Raw genomic sequence first — 15271 nt, 5'->3', positions numbered from 1 at the left:
GTCCACGGAGATCCAGCCTCCTTCTACCTGTGTGGATTAGAGGTAAACCCATCGCGGCGTCAGACTCCATGAGAGAAAAGAGATGGAATATTATTTGGAAGCACCTGCACCGGCCATCTGGAGCAGCGGCGGAGCCGTTTCTCTTTTTTTTTTTTTTTTTCCTCCCCTCGGGGCCGGTCAGGCTGTTAGAAGCGAGTCCAGAGACATCGATACTGAAACTGGGCCTGTAGCTCACGTCTTCCTCCTATATCTGGAGGAGGAGAGGATCTGCAGCCGGGGGGTGAAGGGCAAACTCTGCAAATTACACAACCGACAGAAACACAGTGTGGATTCTCAGTTCCCAGCTTGAGGAAAGGAGTGGAAAGAAATTAGAGTGAAATGCCACGAAAATGAAAATGGCAAAGGGTCATTATGTCTTTCTGTCTCCGCTGGCCTCTTATCCTACAGGAAACAGCAGCTTGTTTTGTTGGAACACTCATTTGAAACAGATGATTTAACGTTGCAGGAAGCAGATCCAGAGAAAACCTCACTCCAACTTACAGTATGTTCACTCTTTGACTGACTGTTGACCTCCACAGGGGTCACCTGCCCTCAGTTGGGAGAAACTTTGCCTTCAGAAGGATGAATAATGAAGGATACATGACTGGATTCAAAGAATACATAAGAATGTGTCAGAAGACATCCGATCCAGGATCCAGGATACCAGAATCATTCAGGGTTCAGTTCTGTAAAGAGAGTGATTGCTTTTATTTCTTTCATGGTTTTACAACACCACTACAGCACCGCTGCCTTGGCATGAGCGATTGTTTTCCAGGAAGCTCATAAAAGCTGAACTCCATCATGTTTTAAAGAGCTGCTGGCCCCGTAGTTTTCCAGCTGAAGACTTGATTCTGATGGCGACTGATGGTCGGAGGTTCAGATTTCAGTTTTCAGCATCGTCTTTCAAAACGCCTCCATGTAAACACGGTGTGTATTTCCTTTGACTTTTGCAACTCGAGAGATGAAACTTTTCACCTCGATCAGATGACACACTTCGTATTACAATTTCATCTCAAACTAAACCAGAGACAAAAACCAGAAGATGAGGTGCAGAAGGTGTTGAGTGTTTTTTTTTTTCCACAGTGTAAATGAGCAACACTTCCCTCTCGGATCAAATGAACCTTTTTTTAGAGCGGCGGAGCACAACACCCTGACATCTCCCTGCTTAATGTAAGCTCACTTTTGTATGCTCTTTGTAATCTACAGACTCCTTCTGACTGCGTCTGTTTAGCCGGAGAACTTCCACAACGTGCACTCCTGTCAGTTCCCATACTTTTTTATGGCGTCGGCTTTGATGATGAGTGTTTGTGAATTTTAAAAGACCAAGTCGTGTAACTTGTGTAATCACTCAAGTGTTGGAAACAACACACGAATTGCATGCGTGCTCCAGATCTGCTCGCCTCTCCCGGCTGTCTACAAAGGCATTTCGGCAAACATGCATTTCCTCGTTGTGAAGCCGGAGCGCTGAATATCAAAGACACAGTGATTAATCATTCATTTATGAATAAATATCTTCTAAATATTCATTTAACTTTGGAAATTGTAAAGGACAAATAGGCGAAACAGAGAGGAAATTCTCTTCCTGCCTGGAATATCCAGACAAGGGATTCCAGACCCGGGACGCTTGATGAGCGTCTTTATGTCTTGAACTTTGTTCCAAACCGATATAAAAATAGACACTTTCTGCAGCTCATTTCAAAGGCTGACAGAAGATCAACTGATTGACTTGCCAATTTGACACAATACCCTTCAACAGATAAATCGATCAGCAAGTCATTGCTTCGGCGGAGGAAACACAACAACTATAATTCAGTACCAGACACCACTGAAGAAGGTTCCGGACCAGACCAGGAGCAGGAGCAGGCAGGGGTGGTTGCTTGGAGTTTTAGCATAATTTAGAATCTAGTTAATTTATTCAGTTGATTTTTATGGGAGATTATTCTTAAGCATTGTTTTTTTTTTCCTTTAGCTTATTGTCATGGAGTTGTATGATAGGATTCTAACAGTTTTAATGAATTAATGTTTTGACATCAGAGGAGTTTTTGAGTTTCATCCAATTTTTATAGAACATATTTCAGATGCTGCTGGAAAAGCCACTGCTCCAATTTAAGTCCTCCCATGCACTTTAGATCTATATTTTTGACGCATGGGCAAGTGGACCACTTGACCTTCTGTCATCATCTGCTTTTGTTGTTCTGTTTTTCCACGGCTCACCCTGTCCTGGTTCCACCTCTCTTTACACAACCCGGCCACGGCTAATGTGCCTGACTTATTGATCAGAACATCGTCACAGTTTCTGTCCATCAGGTATAAAACCACAGATACAGCTTCAGGTCTGACTGTTTCAGTTGATGCTTTAGTACAACAGGTGATGGACCCTTGAGAATGAGGACCCGTTTACAGGTCGTCGTTTTGCATTTTCATTCCAGAAAAGTTTTGAAATGTAATGAAAATGATCTCCATTATTAACAATAATATGTAAACATTAAAATGACAAGAGCACAGACATCTTTGACTGGAAGTCATGACTCTCTTGAAGCCGCCGTTGTTGTTACTGTCCGTCTTCTGAGCATGTGCAGAAGAACCAAGTCCCACCCCGCAACCCAGGTTCAAAAGGTTTTGTGTTCAGTGGATCCAATTTTGCTCAAACTCTGCCCTAAAAAGCCAAGAATTCTGTTTTGAAGTTGACCAACAAGAAAGTTCAGGTTTCAATAAGATTTTTATGGCTCCAGAGAGATTCCATGATACTTTAATTTATCAAGAAAAAAGAAATAAAGTGTTCTCCAGCTGTCCTCATCTTGCAGCACATCATTTTGGTGATTTGTTGCAGTTCAGAAGTTCTGAACTTCCCCTTTAAGTGTCTCTATTTTTCTTTTTTCCTACAGAGAGCACTGTGGTCAAAGTTTGGACTCAACCTTTCCAAACTCTTTGTTGATACTATGTGCTGATTCAATTGTTTTCCAATTATTTTTCTCTGCTGCAATACGGGTTTATTAATAAGGTGGTATATGTAAAGTAAGTCAGGTTTTTTTAATGTATTTTCTGCAGCGTAGCATCAATTACCTCGCCTAAATTTAGTGTGCACCTGTTCTGCTCTGCGAATTCCTCCACGGAGGACCCAAGGCGTGTTGCATATTTGAAGAGCGCACTTTGCATTCCCCGGCTGGCTCCACTGCGAGGTGAAATGAAATGATTGTGCTGCTTAAACCAAAGCACTGTACAGTTTGTACAGTAATTAAGGAACAACCAGTCGGAGAGCGGTTTGAAAGGAGAGGTGTTTCTCGGTGGAGACCCCCCCCGGGGATGTCGTTCCACCCCTGCATTCAACTTGAAAACGCACTTGTCCGTGCCATTCTTTACCGTAGCAGGGGGCTCAGATAACGATCCATTAACATTTCATTTTCCTTGGTTTCATTTTACACAATAACAGGCTTGGTCATTGTGCAATGGGTAACGCTTCTCAGAAAGCCCTCCAGAATGTATATTTAGCTCTTCCACTAAGCTCTTGTGAGACTGCACGGGGAGAAAAGCTCGCCGGCGTGAAAACAGTAGCTTAAGTAGCGTGCACAGTGGGGTAGAGCGGCAGCGGCGGGGAAAGGTGCGGCCGCAGAGCGAGTGAAAGAAACCATGCCGGGCCGGGGATCCGGGCGCCACGTTTCATGCATTTCAAGGAGCGCGCAGGTACTTCAGTCAACAGTCATCTGGGAGGGATGTTCGGTGGGATTTAGCTATTTGTACATCATGACGCAGATACAGTTCGCTTCCCTGCGTGTCTCTGCATTTTAATGCCGTCGGCTTGAGTCTTCCTCGCTGATGAGCTGAAGGGACACGAGGCGAGAGTCAGCGCTCTCACTGAACGCATACTTTTCAAAGGCCTCTAGGTTCTGATAGATATCATGAAATATGGTTTAAGGTTGAAGGTTAAAACACACACAGTTTCAGTGGATGCAGACCTGAAGACTTCTTTCTTTCTGAGATCTTGCTCAGAGTAGATAAGGAAATGAAGGTTCCTTTCTTAGGGTCTTTGTTCAAATCCTGCTTTGATACGATAGTATGAAGGTGTGTAGACCAGGTATAAATGTATCAATCGGAAATTTAAAAAAAACCCCAAAACAATTGATGCACTGAACTGCCAGGCTGAAAACTTTCCTACTTCAACACATAAACCTATAAAACAGCAAATCATCAGCAAATTTAAAGGGCTATCAATGGATTCGTGTTATTGCTCGGCAGCTGTATGGTGGAGTGTGTGACAGAGCTCATGATCTGATGTGGAGACTGTAAAATCCATGAAGGTCATGTGACAAAGCCTCTTTATATGTTTGAAATCTTCCACTGTTGCTGGTGACTGCTGGTTGCAGCTGATGTTCACAGAAGGGAAAACGTGGAGTGATTCTCACGTTCAGCCAGAGAGTTTCTCAGCTTTGGATGTTTTTTTTTTTGAGTCTGTTTCAGTAAACATGTTGTCAACAAGGAGCTATCAAATAGCTAAACGATTAGTTTTTGTGTCTGAATCTTACGTGACTCCAGTTTGATGGGCAGACTTTCCATTTTGGGCTTTTTATAAATCCCATTTTTGGAAAAAACAGTGACTTTGCTCCAAGTTCAGTGAGCGGTCCAGGTTGAACCTCATGTCAGGACGGTTTTGTTGTCTTTAGGCCATATTTCTGACACCGGACGCTCTAAAAGATTGAACCCATAAATGTGTGGGTGTGATCCTTGAAACTTTCTCTCTGTATTCAGAAATGCTGGACATGTGGCGACATGAAGTTCCTCCCCTGTAGAATGAATCCGTCATTCAACTTAATAAATGGACACAGATCAACCACAGTAAGCAACACAGTGATGCTGTGACTAACATATATATATATATATATATATATATATATATATATATATATATATATATATATATATATATATATATATATATATATACATATATATACATATGCAAATACCACAGACAGCGCTGGTTCTTCTTACTTTGTAACCTGAGAGAAGGTTTGCAGTTTCTTCCATACTGTATAAGCATATTTGTATTCATACAAATGCTGTATCAGCACTTCTTTCAGGCCTTTTTTCCCCCTTGTCTTACAGTAAACAATATAGATAATAACATCTGCTGCCTGGGGCCCATTTCCAGTAGCTCCTGTGGCTAATACAACCTTTTTTATTACAAGTTGAGTATTTAACGTTTAAGTAATGGTATTTTCATTGATATTGATGGAAGTGGAGAGTCGCTATAGCAGTACCCAGGATGTCTTCAGTTCAGCTCTTCCTAATTTGTCTCAGTGTTCTCTGATAGTTTGTTTTCATTTTAGACAGTAATTACTTTGAGTTTTGCTTCTGCTACAATCTGCGGTTATTCACATTAGATTAACCAGATGCTAGTTTTAACAAGACTGATCTGTTTGCAGGTATTAAATGAGAACCAAGCATGTACTGTAGTCCAAAGGTCATTGTCAGGATTACTGTTACATTTCCCATCTCACTGCCTCAGAAATCGTCTCTTAAAGGAACAGAACACTATTAATCCTGCTGGTCAATGTACAACACATTTCAAGGCACTTTTACAGAAAACCAAAAATTTCACATGAGTAAATATAGACGGTAGAAAGGAAGGCATCCCATTTACCAAGAAGAAACCTGCAGAACCAGAGTCAGAGCAGGAGACTTTCTGCAGAGCCAGATTTCCTCCTTTTGTAATTGGCTTTAGGGGATGGGAATGGAGAAATGGACGGAGGGACACACAGGTTGTGGGTAATGTTTCAAACCCTGCTTCACCACATTGACATGTCCAAAATAGATTTGCTGTTTGAGTATGAGTTTCATACCTTTTGGTTAATCTGAAGAAATGTGTCTTAGGTGTGTTCTACCTTGTCTTATTAACGGTCTTTTGCGTAAACACACCAAATAAAATCCCCTACCAGCTTGTTGAAAATGCAGTTTATGGTGGAAGTGTTGGGCGTTTCTGAGAATCTGCATTGCTGCAAGATGGACCTACGTTCAGCATCCCAGGAACCGCAGGAATTCGTCACACGGACTCAGCAGGGGGAACTCTAAAGCGTCGTGACGTATGGATCCATTGATTTTATTGGTTTTTCCGTCCCGGCGGCTGGGAGTGAGAAGCAGACAGTCATGTCAGACTCCTGCAGTCATTATAAATATCAGGTGACTTCCAGAGGGATCGGCGGAGAGCACACACCTTTCTAAGTGCGCCCGGGGGAAAAACACACTGATGATTTCATCTGTTCCTTCACTCGGCTCTGAAAATGCTCTTTATGGCGATTGGCATTTGGATGGCGCCCGAGGGAGACTCATGTGGTCAATGATTTACAGACATTTCCCGGCACATGCTCAGTGAATCGAGAGGAAATTGCTGTTAATGTCTTTTGCGGTTCAGAGAAGAGGCGGCATGCGGGCGCCGCCAACACTCCCCTCCTTATGAATGCGTGGGAAGGAAGCCGCCATGTTTTACCAGAACGGCCCACATCCCTTCCGAACGGCCCATTAGTTCAGACTGATCACCTTTATTAAGTTTCTGCAGGAGCAGAAACAAAAGCGGTGAAACAAGCAAGACGTCTGATTGGGAAAAATCTCCTCTGCATCCGGCAGCGAGGCGAGAGTTTCACTTCAAGTGTGCAGAAAGTTTTGAGGCTGTCGGTTAAATTGAAGTGACAGCGGTATTATCCTCGGAGGGTGCAGACGCAGAGAGGTAGAGAGTGGGTGTTTTGCCCCCGGTGGCTGTCTCAATCGCTGGATGACATTAGAACAAAACATGAGGGATTGAATTAGCATTTAGAAGCATCTCCAGGCATGAGGAGATCCTCGGCTGCATTGTACAACCCGCCGCGCCGAAGCCAGATTTGGTAATTAAACCTGGCTGCAGCACACTTATTGTAGCTTTTTCCTCCACAGCACTTCGCATTAATAAGAAGTATTCTGCTTTTCGTGGGAGGTGGAATACCTTGACATTAAAAAAAAACAACAACAGTGTTTTGTCAAAAGAAGACGCTCTGTGATGTTGGAGCGATATTTTCTTTTCTTTGAGAAAAGCTCATGCGTTCCTTGTGTTTATGTTAATGGGGCTGCGAAAGCGGCCGTTTTCTCAAGGCTTTTACTTTAATTTGCTGAGGTTATAAGATAACCTTCCCCCTTCGAAATCCCCAAACATTTGAAGCAAATTAATTTGTGGCTCTCCCAGCGTGAAGAAACAAAATGGAAATGAGTTTGTTTACTCAGAGCTGGTCAGTTTCTGTTGGAGCTTCTCTCGTCTAAACAAATCGCTTCTGATCAAAAAGTCTATAGAAATGCAAACGAACACTCAGGCGTGCAGCACAAAGAACTCTTAACAAAGGCGCCTACCTGACAATAAACCTGAGCATCAGCAAAACTCACAGAGGAGTTGGGAGTTTAGTGTCGTCCATATTTGATCAGATAGTCAAACGTAGACGTGAACGATTCTGCTTTCTCCACTTACAGCTCGTTTTCAGTGAAAATGCATCAGTAATGTTTTAAAAGTGACGTCCATTTATACAGAAACGCTGAAACACTGAAAGCGATTTAGTTAGAACACCTGGCCACAAGGCGTCTCTTTGTTTCTCATCAATATAATTTTTAATTTCCCTGCTGTGCAGCTCTACCTTTCCTCCTTTTCACTGGGCTTTTAATGTATTTAACATGTTCTTGGTGTGCAGTGACCTTGTTTGTGCTGAAAGGCAGTGATAAATAAAATATATCTTGTTTTTATCAACCTGCATTCATTGACAAATGAAGCTCATTATATTCAGACTAACTGGATTATTCAATCATTTAAAGCTCTTCCTGTTCAGTCTGAAGTGATTTTTCAGCTGATCATAACATTTTGTTGAACATATATTGTTAACTTTCAGATGGGCTTCAGGTCTGCTGTTCCTCTGGCTTCTTTCATATGTTTCCCAGAATCCCCATCAGGATTGTTGTCAGACCCAAACGACCATATACTTTTGGTGCGACGGTCCATTTGAAGGCAGACTGGCAGGAGGCCCGGACGCCAGGTTTTCACGTGAAATGCAGATCATACGGGCTCCATGGCAACACGGGAACGGGCTCAATAATTTGGTCTCAGGAGTTCTGGTTGTTCAGGTGTGGCGCTGGCTTTGAGCTTCTGCCAGGCCTTTGGTCTGTTTCATACAATCGATATTTCCTTTTTGGCTTTTTTTTTTTTTTTTTTCCTTGCTGTGGATGCAGGCAGGTCTTGTCGGCGCTGCCAGCCAGGTAGCTGCTGCTCCCACCGGGAGGCTCCAGTTGACACGGATAAGCAATCATCCAGTGTGTTTAGAAACCACCGGCGGTTTCAGCAGAATGGACGCAATTAATTGCGATCCCACAGGAGCCAGACGCTCTGTGATGCTGTGAATGAGACGCAGATGAAACACGGTCTTGTTTTGAATATAGACATCATAAAGCGAGCTTCATGGCGTCTCATTTGAAAATGAGCTCTCCGTCCAGTTTGGACTGTTGCCCAAACGTTGGCACTTTCAAAACCATTCACAATATTTACCGATGCCGGCGGCGGCGGCGCGTCTGAAGCCATAAGCTGCCGGCGTTTTCAGCAGGACCTTCTCAGCACTGAGTGGATGTTCAAACTTTGAAAGTGCACTGAAGCTCCTGATGACTGTACATTTGATTTGTGTTTACATTTGTAATGAATGGGTTTGGAAAGGCCACTGGAACCTGATGCGGTGCTGCATTAGCTGGCAGACCCTGAAAAACATCCAACATTCATTATGTCCGTGTTTCATAAGTCTGCATTCTTTTCTATTTCTTTCAAACGCAGCCTTGATAACGCCATAGCTGCCAGCTGATTGGCTTCCTTCACACCATTTCCACCTGTGGACGCAGCTGAACTGTCCTCAGGTTGAGCAGCTTTAACCTCGACTTGAGTATTTATATCAAAGTGAATAAACTATCGTTCACATTGTACAGAAACCTTCTTGCCACATTCGTTTTGGTTGTATCAGTAATTTGAGCTGCAGAACCAACAAGCATGCATCACTGCTCCGAATGAAATGTAGATCATCCAGACGATGTGATCCGACAGCACGAATGTGTAGAAATAAAGATATCAGTCCTCTCCTTTCTGTCCCTGAACCCTGAAAATTGAATTGAACTTCAAAAGAGCCAGAGTTCTAGGTAATCATTCAGTTTCCTTTCTATATCTTTAAATCACAGGCAGCAGTGGAATATAGATTATGTTTTCACTCCAGTTTTAGGGATCCAAACCCCTGAAATCTAATATCTCTGGAAGGGACTCCTACCCCTCCATTATCTCGGCGTCCCTCTCAGATGTCTGAACGGCCGTTCTGTCACTTTGCTGTCATACCTCTCTCCCTTTCTCCAGTTCCTCTCAGCGTTTAGCCGTGAAGCGCCGCCTGTCATTGAGGTTTCGGTTGGGTTCCGGGCGTCTCTGCAACGCCGTAAGCATGTGAGCATGTATCAAGGCCGCCCATCAAGGTGGCCCTGCGATAACACATCTCTGTGTCCCTGATTGCCTGTCTAGAAGTCAAGGAGATTAGACGGAAACAGGCCCTCCTGAATCCAGCAGCCATTACTCTCAAAATAGAATCAGTCCGCCGAGTCCACATCAGCAAACACACACTCTCACACACACACACACACACAGGACTGTGAAAGCTGTCCAAACAATCCATCAGGGGAGATTTTTGAGGTGATACTGACCCGTTTTGTCTTTTCAGCGAGCCTCGGTATCACGCTCACCTTTTAAAGCCTCATTTCCATCCTGCTGGTGGAAGATCAGCGCCGATCGCCGCTGCCCTCTTATAAAACCACAACCCACCGTTCCATGTCCTCTGAAGCCTCGCCAGCTCATTCTCTCCACCCCTGCGCTGCGAGAAAACACGACCCCATAGAAAACCCAGAATCCTGAAAAGTGATGCAACGTTTCCGCCACAGCCTCGGCGGCGGCGTGATTGCTTCACACCGACAGACACCAAAGGGACGGGGGAGGGAAGTGATTGAATGCCGGCTGATTGTGGGATGGGGAGCCGCCGCGCCGCCGGTGTTTAGAGAGCGCCGTCCAGCTCTGCTCCTCGGACTCCATTTGTCCTCGCCGGAGATTTTCCACCGGTGCCCAAACTGACACAAGAATTTAATTTAGGACAGAAGCGAAGTCCGCCGCAGCTCAATTAGTGCCGGTCGCTCCTCTTTGTGATTTGTGGACTGACCGAGGCCGACGGTTGAGACTTGAACCACGACAGCTTGGAGTGCTCATTTCTAATGAAGTCCAAGTAAAACCTTCAAAAAAGATAAATGCAAACTGAAAGTGGAGGTTTTGAAAAAGAATATCAAGCACAATCGCCCTTGAAGGACCTTTTGGTTGGGGTTTGATCAATTCATTACACTGAAAATGTCTGAAGACACGATTGTGAACGTATGTTGTGTAGAATGCAAGAATCAGCTAACTTTTCACTTTTCTTAACTGTACTTTTTAGCAGTCTGTGATAAATGGCGAGCTTTCGATATCATCCTTCTGGAACCTCATCTTCACACAGAAGGGAGCAATGCTGGTGTCAGATTATTTATATAGATTATGATGTTCATCCACTGCCTGCACAGGGGCTAAGCGTTTCCAAAAAGTGTCATTTTCACCCGTTTATATGACGACAGAGTCCACCTGCTCTCAAAAAACTGCATTTCCAGCACCGTTCTTGTGTGAACTGACACCCAAAACACAACACAAGTTTCCCATTTCCACCTGAAAACACGTGGAAGTTCCGTCCTGTGCAGTGAGATGCTGGTTCAGCGCATTGTTTCTCCTAATCCACTGTCTGAGAGCAGTATTTCACTTTCAGATGACGACGGGAAACTGTGTGTTGAGGCCCCAGCAGCGGGCGCGCGGGTGGGCAGGCGTACGGATGACGGGGGCTGCGCTCCCAGATACGATAGCGCCCGGGGCTAACCTGGACGGCGGCGATAAGCGCCCGCTCCAACACGCCAAAGAGCCGGCCGGCTTTAAGAGCATGTGGCGTTTACCTTCAGCTCCAGCTCCCGGCCCGTTTCAGAGCCGCCCGTCAGGCGGCGGCGGGTAATTCCAGAAGCCGTGACGGCTCAGATCGCCGCGCCGCCGAGTGTAAACATCACACCTGCTGCAGGAGAAGCGATCGATATGAGGAGAGAATCCTGAAGGGTTTCATCAAATTAAAACAGTCGCTGAAGGTGGAAATGTTTGAAGGTTTTTTTGTTTGTTTGTTGTTATTTGCTCAATCATTCATTTATAGAAGTGAAATGCTCAAATGTTCTTTTTTTTTCTTTTCAGATTCCGTGTTTTGCTCAGAATCGTCTTCCAGTTGAGAGATTATTCATGATCCAGCTTTAAGACAAACGTCTCACGTTATCTTTAAGGACTCCGCAGTGATGCAGATCTCAGTGCCTGAGGCAGAGAGACCAGCGCACGTGTCCACCGCAGTGGGAGAGGCCTTTAAGTCATCAGATATACAGTAATGTATACAGGATCCGTTTCAAACACTGCTGGAAAATTAGAAATGCTAACGGATCGGTCAGGATACCGTCTTTTCGGTTTCTCCTTTCACCATCAGGAGGTTTACTTGAAGCCAAACAGAAGGCGTTTGGATTTTTCGTCTGTCAGTGTCTGGGACGGTCGAGCAGCTCTCGTATTTATGCTGACAGTGAAGACTTTTTTATCCACAAGTCTACATTTGATCAGTTCTGTATTTTTAAGTGAAGAAGTATCTGCTTGGTGGCGCTGTTCCTCCCGCTCTCACTGTGGGTTCATATCCCAGCAGAAGAGACTGCATGTTCTCCCTGCAACTCAAAAGAAACTATTTTCAGAGCATCTAAATTTTTTTTTTTCTTGCATTGTTCACAGTTGCAACAGGAATGCAACACAAACTTTGTGGGACTTTAAAATTGAACCGATGGACATATTGAGACGGTCAGTTGACGTCTGCATGTTACTCCATCACATTTGCACATCTGGGATACAATTCCAAATTTTGCCAACATGCAGGGGTTATGGGAGACCACTGAAAGCTCTTGACCATTTAAATCGATGGCCTGTCCCTCGAGCAAAAACGTGGTAATCGAAGATGGATGATGAACAAAAAGAATCTATCTGAACATGAAAACTTTCGGCTCCTCCCCCTCTGTCATGTGACCCTGAAGAAAAAGACGAGCAGAGGGACGGCAGAGAGGAAGACGAGCGCAGCCTTCGTCTATTTTCAAGCTGAAAATGCGAAAAGGTTGTAAGATACAGCGGTTACACAACTCATTTATTCAAGCACATGAAAAATCATGCCGAGGAAAATGCCGAGAAAGAAACAGAGGGAGGAGGACAGAAAGGTGCCGAAGACTGGAGTCGTCTTCAACATTAATTAAGATTTATTTTCAAAGTGCAGCTGGCCAATTGTTACTTTAACCAAATCAAAAAGCATAAATAATGCTGAGACCTTGATATAATACGTTGATCCCATTTAAATCCGCTGTATTGATGAAAACAGTCACTGGAATTGAAACATACTCTGGTGGAAAAGTTCAGACGCACTAACCCTGTCCTTTACTGCACGAAGAGTCACTCTTAGGTCAAGTGCAGCTTCTTTTAGCTCAATCACAGCCAAACAAATCCCAAAAAGCCTTTAAAAACTAAAATTTGATCGGTTCCGTGAACACAAGAAATTTCAGTATCGGGTTAATTTGGGAGAATTTAGTTTACATTATGTGATACATGACAGATATTATATGATACCTTTAAACATTCACCAAATTATCAGTTTTAACTCAATAAACCAAATCAAAAAAACACTTAAATATCATGAAAATTCACTCAGATTTAGCAGTTCACTGATGCATCAAAACTTTAATTATTAAACAGCATCGGTATCTGTATTGACTTGGTATGGGATCAATACCAAACCTTGCAGATCGACTCCCTCCTTAAATAAAGCCTGAATCGGTCCAATCAGGACGGGCCGGGCTGAACCCAAACTCCACGCCGCGTTAACCTTCCCCAAACATCACCGGAATAACCGAATACGGTGAGCTAAGAGAGAAAATAACATCATCTCTCAAATATATTCAATACATTATTTCACACATCGACAGTTCCTCAATATTTATGTCCTCTTTTTGACAAAACATGCAAAAACCGCTCGGGCTGAAAGTACATGCTGTGCATCAATTATTGTCCATATTCCATTCTTTTCTTTCTTTATTTTTCTCACTAAAGCACTGAATACATTTGAAATGTTCAGTCGGTATGGAGTCTGGAGGAAGGCTAGCGGCTCCACTTCAGCCTCTCGTTTTAAAACAGACGATCAATCAGACTATCGATAATCAGCGGGACTGAGCAGCAGCTTATTTCTGCTCATCTAGTTTCCTGTTAAAACTGTTAAAGCGTTCACACTGCTGACACACCAGCTTCTGAATATTAAAATAATAAAACTAACCTTCTGATTGCAGCTTCATTACTGTAGTTCATTTCAAAACGAGACCAAAAAACCAACAGAGGGTTTTTTTCTTTCTTTTTTTTTTAAAGACGTATTTGCATCGTCCCTGCTGTAATGGAATACAAACACAATCAGAAACCTCTCTCTGTACAGCAGCGGCTCCGTTCCCCTGCAGAATACCTGACAAACAGAGCGCGGGGCTGGGAGAGGGACCGGACTATTCCCTGAATTAAGCTGCTTGCTGCAGCAACATATGAAAGACAAACACGGCGCACACTGTGCAGAAATTGAAAGAGTAGTGTGAGGTGTTAGATGAGATAGTCTCGACAAACAAGCGCGCGGCGTCGGGGGAATAAGCCCCCGAAGTGAGACCCCGAGCAGCGCAGCGCCGTCGACTCTGGGTTTGTTTGAATTACACACACTGCTCCGGCTCCGGCGCCGGCGCTGGCGCTCAGATAACACAGACGAGCCTCTGACAGCACCGATAGGAGGACCGGTCCTGCTGGGCTCAGAACTGCTGATAGCTGATTTGCTTCAAATATATATATAAATATGTTTCCCGGTAAGGTCATGGAGCGCCGGCGACGGCATTTTAGGCATGAAACAGTGAGGAAAAAAACAAAGGTGGGAGTTTTTCCCACTCGACGACACACTATGCGAGGTGTGTGTGTGTGTGTGTGTGTGTGTGTGTGTGTGGAAACATGGCAGTCATTTACCTCATTAGCACTTAAGCGTGTCGATGAGCTGCTGAACAGCGTGCTGCTCCGTGGAACAACACGTTACACTTCAGTTTTCTTTGCCTGCTGCTCCATTTTTGACTCAAACACTTGATTGCGGCGCCTACTTTCCATCACGGAGAAACAAAGAGAACCTTTTCCCGGCCTCATGTGGCCTGGCGACGCTCGCCGGCCGGCCTGCAGATCGTGAGCGGAATGAAAACTGGAGCAACACGTGAGACGCCGGACGCAGACAGAGAAGCAGGCGGACGCAGAGCCGGAGGAGCCGCCTGTAAAGACGACGCTCCAGCAGCTTTTATCAGCGCTGTAATGTATTCTTCAAGTCTCGGCGGGAGTCCTGGGGTTTCACACGGACACACACCTGCTCTAAAATGCCATGTCTCTCAGCGTCCTGCGCTGGTTTTGCTCTCCGACTGCAGAAATAACCCGCAGTCAGCCTCTAGCGGAGCTTCCGCTCCAGCTCCTAATAAGAATCAGGTGGTTCTGATCGGCTGCTGCTGCCGCTCTGGGACCAGTTTTCTGTTTTGAAAGTAACGATCCTCCAGACAAGCCAAACACACAGTTTAGCTCCACATTCAATACATATTCAGTGAAATGTTGAGATGTCTTATTGAGTCTCAACATTTACTGAGATCCAGTCATGATCAGCTCGGACCTGCAGTGCATCTGATGGCCTGATGGGAAACTGTTCCTCTAGGAGCCACCAGGTCGCAGTGCACAGGAAGAATGGATGGATAGACTTCCAGATCACCAAAAAACCTCCAGAGGAGACGACCTGAATCAGGAGATTCATCCTTCATGCCAGAAACCTGCATCAGAGTTTCCCTTTTCTCCTGGGATTCATGGCGACTCACTGAACTCAAGAGGAACCATTCAGAACCCAGTAACTGGAGGGTTTTTCACAGGGCAACATCAACTCCAGGAAGCCAGAATAATTTAGAATAACTGGACTTAGAAGCCGCGTTGTTCCTTCCTTCGCCTGACTGCCGTTCAGTTCCAGAATGTGCATCTTGTTGCTTTGATGCAATG

Source organism: Salarias fasciatus, chromosome 9, assembly GCF_902148845.1.
Source record: "Salarias fasciatus chromosome 9, fSalaFa1.1, whole genome shotgun sequence".
Lineage (NCBI taxonomy): Eukaryota > Metazoa > Chordata > Actinopteri > Blenniiformes > Blenniidae > Salarias > Salarias fasciatus.
This window is presented reverse-complemented; position numbering follows the sequence as displayed.